Source organism: Chinchilla lanigera, unplaced genomic scaffold, assembly GCF_000276665.1.
Source record: "Chinchilla lanigera isolate Chin_1 unplaced genomic scaffold, ChiLan1.0 scaffold00021, whole genome shotgun sequence".
NCBI classification, from domain to species: Eukaryota; Metazoa; Chordata; class Mammalia; order Rodentia; family Chinchillidae; genus Chinchilla; species Chinchilla lanigera.
Genome location: NW_004955422.1, coordinates 19,597,413 through 19,603,074, shown reverse-complemented (window position 1 = coordinate 19,603,074; position 5,662 = coordinate 19,597,413). Strand labels below are relative to the sequence as shown.

Here is a 5,662-nt window from a genome sequence, read left to right as displayed (position 1 = left end):
GGCCGGGGACCGGGAGAGGGCAGGCAGCGCGCGCCGTGCCCGGGACGCAGAGCTTGCACCCCTGGAGGTCGCTCCTAGGGCTGACGCGACGGGGGGCTCGGCTCGCTGCTGAGCTCCGGCTCCGCCTGGAGGGCGGGCCCTCCGATTACTCACTCTGTTTTTAGGGGATTTCGGGTCCCCCGCCCCCTCCCGCCGCCGGCCGGTGGAGTTTGGTGATGTCACCCTGGGGCGGGCCTGCAGCACCACCGGCGCTGCTGGGCTGGGGCTGTGGGGTTGAGGACGCCTGCCCTGCACGGGGAAAGGCCCTTGCCTGCTACGCACGCAGAGGTCGGGCGGCTGAGCCCCACGAGGGTCCGGAGCCATCAGGGCGCCTCTGCTGGCTGCTGCCCCGAGCGCGTTTTAATTCCCTGGCCGCCCCCATCTGGACGCAGCCGGGGGAGGGAGCGTGGATAGTGGGCTTCAGCAGGCCTCAGCGCGCGGCGGGCCGGCGAGAGCTGTCACCTGCCCCCTGAAACGCGGGTTTAAGGAGCAGCCAACCTGCGGCCCTGGACGATGAGTGCAGGACGTGCCCGGAGTAAACCGTGGGCTTCTCTCTGCCTCTGTGCCCTGGATCTCAAAGTCCCAGACCCCCGGGTGCCTCGGCCCCTGCGCGTCCCCCGAGTCCTCCTTGCTGGTGCCCGGGCTCGGACGGCGTTTGCAGTGGTTAACGGTCCCAGGTTCCAGGCTGCAGGGTGCGGATGTCAGTGCCGAGGCCACGAGTGTGCTGGCCGAGGGTGGGGACCTGGGTTTGAGCACCCCCACCCCAGGCCTCTTCCAGGGCGAGCAGTGGAGGCTTCTCCAGATGGAAAAGGACTTATTTTCTCTGAATTCGTTCTAAATTAGGAAATCATGTGGGAATTGGAAAAGCTTGGAAATTCTGACTTGCTTTCCCAGGCTCTGAGAAAACAGGAAGAGAAAAGTGAAAATAGTCACCACCCCTCCCACTCATTTCAGTTGCTGTCAAGGCTGGCCCTGATTTAAAACATCAGTTAACTGTTTTGAAGAAGCAGACTTGGAGTCCACAAAATGATTTGTAATCCCTGGCTAGTGATGTACATCATTGACCTGTGCACGGCCCTCTTAAAATTCACACATATTTATATAACTTTAAAGTTAGGGGAGCCAGGGATATAGCTCAGCGACACAGTGCCTGCCTGGCAAGACCGAGGTTGTGGTTTCGATTTCCAGTACCAAAACAGAAAAAGTTAGTATCGTGAACCCTAGTATGCCAAGGGATGGATAGACTGCCACTGTCACGGACGTCTACCCGCATGCTCCACGTGCAGCCACCCTCCTGAATTCTGGTTTGGTTTGGTTTTGGTGTTGTTCTCTTCCCCAAATCCCTGTACTGGGGGGTTGAACCCAGGGCTTTTGCATTGAGCTATATCCCCAGGCTTTTTAAAATTTTTTTCAGTTTTAGAAATATGATCTAAGTGGATGTTTTGCCCAGGCTGGGCTCCAATTTGTAATCTTCCTGCCTCAGCTTCCCAGAGTGCTGGAATTTCAGGTGCAGTCCCTCATGGCCAGTTTAGATTTCTGTGGTATTTTTTTTTTGTTTGTTTGTTTTTGTTTTTTGTTTTTTGTTCCGGTACCAGGAACCGAACTCACGACCTTGCGCTTGCCAGGCAGGCGCTTTGCCGCTGAGCTAAATCCCCAGCCCCGATTTCTGTGTTTTAAAGAACAGAAAGGCCGTGTGTGATGGCGAACGCCTGTAATCCCAGCATTCAGGAGGCTGAGGCAGGAGGATCGTTGCGAGTTCGAGACCAGTCTGGACTACAAAGTGAGCTCAAGGCCAGCCTGAACTGCATAGCAAGATCCTGTCTCAAAAAGAAAAGAAAGTACATATACATGTATATATAACATGCTGGTTTTGAACTTGTTTTCCTTTGTCGTTTGCTTTTTCACTGGAAACGGTACTCAGATCCCCCCCACCGCTTTTATTCACCTTTCACTGCGGTGCACTCACCTGTTTAAGCCACTGCTGGTCTATCCTGAAGATGTCATTGGAATTTCCAGGTTTTTGTTCTTGGAAACAATGCTCCTATGAACACTTCCTGTGAACGGTCTCCTGTTACACACATAGCCAAAGTTTTCTCTCAGGTAAAAAGTGACTTATTCAAATACTGAATTTTCCCTTCTCAGTTTTCAAAACTGTGAATTGGCTCCCTGCTCCAAAAGTGATCAGAAAGGGGCTGGGGATATAGCTCAGTGGCATAAGCGCTTGCCTGGCAAGCGCAAGGTTGTGAGTTTGATCCCCGGTACTACCAAAAAAAAAAAAAAAAAAAAGTGATCAGAAACTGTTTTCTTCTTTTTAATCTTTTTTTCTTCACATCTCAAAATCATTTATTTTATTTTATTGTCTTTTTGAGACAGGGTCTTGCTATGCAGGTCAGGCTGGACTTGAGCTCACTTTGTAGCCAGGCTGGTCTTAAACTTGCAACGATCCTCCTGCTTCAGCGCTCCCCCTCCAAGTGCTGGGATTACAGGCATGCACCACCATGCCCGGACATGATTTATTTTATAAAGGAATTTTTTTTTTTTTCCAGTACTGGGGATGGAACCCAGGGTTTTCATACTGAGCCATATTCCTATCCCTTTCTAAACTTTAGAAGTATTAAGACAGAGTCTCTCACTTAGTGCTAAATTGCCAGGCTGAACTGAAACTTTCAATCCTCCTGCCTCAGCTCCCTGAATGCTGGGATTACAGACATGTGCCACCACACCTGGCAAAGAATGGATTTTGAAAGAAAAATGGGATATTGGGGAATGAGTACAAATAAAAGCCATTTTACTTATTGTTTTATAACCACAAAAAAGAAGTGCGGAGAAGAGAATGCCCCAACAGAATCCAGTCCAGGAGATAGAGGTGTTTTCCTTGCAAGGTCAGGGATCTGTGTCTCCTGGATTTGGAATTTAGGCTACAGCCCTGTTCAGCGTAGGGCAGGCACGGGGTATGAGCCACACTCCTTGTGCTTAACCACACTTGAACAGAACAATGGCCCATGAGGCCAAGAAAAAAGTAGATGAAGGGCTCGGTTTCATGTTTCACATTATTACAGGAGTTCTTCCCCATAAGGCGGGGCCGGGGAGGCTATAGGTGGTGGTTCTTGTCAAGCTCCTCTCTTCCCTAAATGCATTACCATTGAGCTGCATCCCCAGCCCTCATTTATGTATTTATTTTGGTTTTTTTTGAGACAGGGTCTTATTATGTAGTCCAGGCTGGCCTTGAACTCATCACGTAGCCCAGGCTGGCCTCAAATTCAAAGCAATCCTCCTGCCTCAGCCTCCCAAGTGCTGGGATTACATCATGCACCACCACTTCTGGCCTTTATTTTTTAATTTTGAGACAGGGTCTGGCTAAATTACTAAATTCTCCTGGCTGGGCTAGAATTTGCAGTCTTCCTGCCACAGCCTCTTGAGTGTTGGGCTTACAGGGGTACATCGCCATGCCTCACTGCTGGCTTTGTGTGTGTGCGTGTGTGTGTGTGTGTGCGCGTGTGCGTGTGCGTGTGCGTGTGTGTGTGTGTGTTTCTGTGTTTTTATGGTGCTAGGGATCAAATCCAGAGCCTCCCACATGCTAGGCAAGTAAGTGCTGTATCACTGAGCTACACTCGAAGCCCCAGGACTACAGGGTTTTACCTACTTATTTTCAGTACTGGCAGTTGAACCCAGGGTCTTCAAGCAGAGCTACATCCCCAGCCTTTTTTTTTTTTCTCTTTCTTTTTAAAATTTTGATACACAGTGTCACCAAGTCGTTAAAGTACCCAGAATGGGCTTGAACTTGCAATTCTCTTGCCTCAGCCTCCCAGAGTGCTGGGATACAGGCATGTTCCACCATACCCAGCTAACAACAGAAAAAAAATTTTTTTTTTTTTTTTTTGGTCTTTTGAGACAGGGTCTTGCTATGCATTTCAGGCTGGCCTTGAGCCCACTTTGTAGCCCAGGCTGGCTTTGAACTCACAGCAATCCTCCTGCCTCAGCCTCTTGAGTGCTGGGAACACAGACGTTATGCCCGGCAACAGTAGAATTTTTTTTTTTTTTTTTTTTTGTCTTTTGAGACAGGATCTGCTATACAGTTCAGGCAGGGCTTGAGCTCATTTTATAGCTCGGGCTGGTCTCAAACTCTCAACGATCCTCCTACCTCAGCCTCCCGAATGCTGGGATTACAGGCTTGCGCCACCACGCCCGACTTTCTCCTGGGTCAAAAGTCTTGATTTTGGAATATAGATATGTACCAATTCCCCCACAATGAATGTACTTACTATGTATCAGAACAATATACTAATAAAAATTGAAAAAAATCTTAATTTTCTTTTTGAAGAAATAGGAAATTCCATCCTTAAATTCATATTGAAACAGCCAGGAGTGTTGGCACACGCCTGTAATCCCAGCACTTGGGAGGCTGAGGCAGGAGTGATGCTTGCGAGTTTGAGACCAGCCTGGGCTACAAAGCGGGCTCAAGGCCAACCTGAACTTTGTAGTGAGACCCTGTCTCAAAAAGACAAAAAAAAAAAGTTCATATGGAAACTCAAGATATCCCAAACAATCTTAAGAAACAAGAGCAAATGTAGAGAACTAACACTTCCTGCTCTTAAAATTTACTACAAAAAAATAAAATAATAAAATAAAATAAAATTTACCACAAGTAGCCGGGTATGGTGGCGCATGCCTGTAATCCCAGCACTCGGGAAGCTGAGGCAGGAGAATCATTGCAAGTTTGAGGCCAGCCTGGGCTACAAAATGAGCTCAAGTTCAGCCTGAACTGCATAGCAAGACCTTGTCTCAAAAAGACAAGAAAAGGTCTGGTGTGGTGGCACACGCCTGTAATCCCAGCACCTGGGAGGCTGAGGCAGGAGGATCGTTGCAAGTTCGAGACCAGCCTGGGCTACAAAGTGAGCTGAAGGCCAGCCTGAACTGCATAGCAAGACCTTGTCTCAAAAAGACCCCAAAATAAATAAATAAATACAATAAAAGACAAAAAAAAAATAATAAAATTTACTACAAAATTGCAGTAATCTAGACAGTGTGAAAAAACACCCCCCCCCCAAAAAGACAGATACATGACCAATTGTACAGAAAAATCTCTTCTGTACACAATAAATGATTTTCCACAAATGGTGCAGGGGAAACTGGTTATCCATATGCAAAAGAATGAGGTTGACTACTACCTAACAGCATGTATAAAAATTAATTCAAAATATATCAAAGACATAGATATACAGTCTAAAGCTATAACTCTTAAAACATTGGATAAAAGCTTTATGACAGCCAGGTGTGGTGGTGTATGCCTATAATCTCAGTACTCAGGAGGCTGGAGCAGGAGGATCACTGCAAGTTTGAGGCCAGCCTGAACTACATAGTGAGTTCCAGGCCATCCTGGACTACACAGCAAGACCTTTTCTCAAAAAAATAAAATAAAATAAAATAAAATAAAATAAAATAAAAAGCTTTATGACAAGCCAGGCATTATGGCATATGCCTGTAATTCCAGCTACTCAGGAGGCTGAGCTAGGAGGATCACAAGTTCAAAGCCAGTGTGGGCAAATTAGTGCCTCAAAAATAAAAAGGGGTGGGGTTACATGTTAGTGATAGAACACTCATGAGTTCAATCCTAATAACACAC

General features: G+C 47.3%; 1 protein-coding gene across 1 annotated transcript in view; it reads right to left on the bottom strand.

The window, feature by feature from the left end:
* The window catches only part of Rela (v-rel avian reticuloendotheliosis viral oncogene homolog A), a gene marked incomplete in the record, with an annotated part of 9,334 nt that extends 9,189 nt beyond the window's left edge, over positions 1 to 145 (bottom strand). The window contains 1 exon segment of the mRNA XM_005384468.2: positions 1 to 145.
* Positions 146 to 5,662: the final 5,517 nt, after the last annotated feature.